General features: G+C 50.8%; 1 pseudogene across 1 annotated transcript; it reads right to left on the reverse strand.

Annotated features, from left to right (window-relative positions):
- Positions 1-273: 273 nt before the first annotated feature.
- Positions 274-1,428, reverse strand: LOC310780907 (lysocardiolipin acyltransferase 1 pseudogene; annotated as a pseudogene). The gene has a single exon. The product of its transcript is annotated as a lysocardiolipin acyltransferase 1 pseudogene (transcript).
- Positions 1,429-1,628: the final 200 nt, after the last annotated feature.

A 1,628-nucleotide genomic window follows, 5' to 3' on the forward strand; every position in this document is an offset into this window, starting at 1 on the left:
ATATATATATATATATATATATTTTTTTTTAAGGTAATTTCCTACCCTGGCTGCGTCACACTCTGACTGACATCGCATAATCTGGTCACACCATTGTCTCCTAACCTCTTGCAAAGAAAGGTAAGCTCCCTTCACTGTCTCCTCCCTGTCTAAGGCAGAGCACTACAGGAGGATCCTCTGGCCCTCTGGACTGAGCCCTGATAAGACAACCGAGTGTCCTTGCTGAACACAGGTGAAAACATTCAGTAGTCCATTTGTCCCTTTCTTTCATCCTCACTGCATCTTCCCATCTAGCATCTTATTCTTCCCAACCACATTAGTAGCCAAGGACTTCCAGTACCGGTGGCAGGCCAACTCCAGCAGCTCCAGGCCCCCAATTAGCTTCTGCTGTCCCAGGTAAACCAGAACCATCACCAGAAAGTAGAACCTGACTGGGGCCCACAGCCACAGGCCGGTGAAGCACAGCGCAATGAAGCTGCTCCAGTAAAGCAGTGAAGCACCTTTGATCAGAGCCACAAGCAGCTCCGTCTTACAGGGTGGCACATGTGCAACACCTTCACTGTCAAAGCCCAGGGGCTGGCCAGAGTAGAAGTCCCGCAGACGGGCCTCCTTCTCGGCCCAGCGCTCATGACACCAAACCTGCAGGGCAGAGGAGGAGGTGGGCAGGGAGGCGGCAGGATAGCGCCTCACATCGAAGTGGATCTCACGGGGGAAAACCCCTTTGATGATGTCACGCTCTGTCTGAGGAATGTTCTTTGTGTATACCACGTTAATGTCATGGACTGCATCCAGGTTGTCCACTTTCCGTAGTGTGTCCACAATGAAGATGAATCCAGTGGTGTGGGGATGGAGCACATACTCATATTTTGGCAGGCTGTTCTTGGCAGCAAACTCATGACTCTTTGCTCTTGCCTTTTTGCAGAGGTCTGTGCCCTCGGGGAACATCAGCAGCTGCAGGGGCTCCCTGATGTCACAGAAGTAGTCAAGCATTTTCTCCAAGTGTCTCTTGTCCTCCTCCCAACGACGCTGAATGAAGATGAAGCAGGCCACCTGCATTGCCCAGCCAAAGCCAGGCAGAGCCTTGAGGGAAGCCTTGAGGCAGATCTTCTCCAGACGAAGGTAGCTGTACCTAAGCAGATAGCACCACAGAAACATCCAGTCCAGACGGGTGCGGTGGTTCATGATGATCACACTGCGCTCCCCCGGAACAAAACCATCACCCGTTATCACTACCTTCACACCAAACAACTCGACCAAGGACACAGGCAGGGTGAGCCAAGTGGCTACCATGCGGTCAGTGATCCAGCGGTACCAAGCAGGAGAGAGAAGCGTGATGGGCAGAACCGGACCCAGCATGAAGACACTTCCAAATAAACGACTTAAAAACAGGGTCACCACGAAGTACAGGCCCCGCACTGACACAGCCATATCTGCTGGTATGATGGCTCGTATCCGTTGCAAGTCATCAGTGACCCCCAATGTTTTCATTGGACAGCTCTCCAATTATAGTAGGACACAATTCAGGTCATCGACATTGTGACATAATCAGTAATGTCATCAGAAATATCAATAATGGCTTGAGTCAAGTGGAATCACTGATGACATCACAGTTGAGGTCATATACATTG

This window comes from Poromitra crassiceps, assembly GCF_964638095.1.
Source record: "Poromitra crassiceps genome assembly, chromosome: 1".
NCBI classification, from domain to species: Eukaryota; Metazoa; Chordata; class Actinopteri; order Beryciformes; family Melamphaidae; genus Poromitra; species Poromitra crassiceps.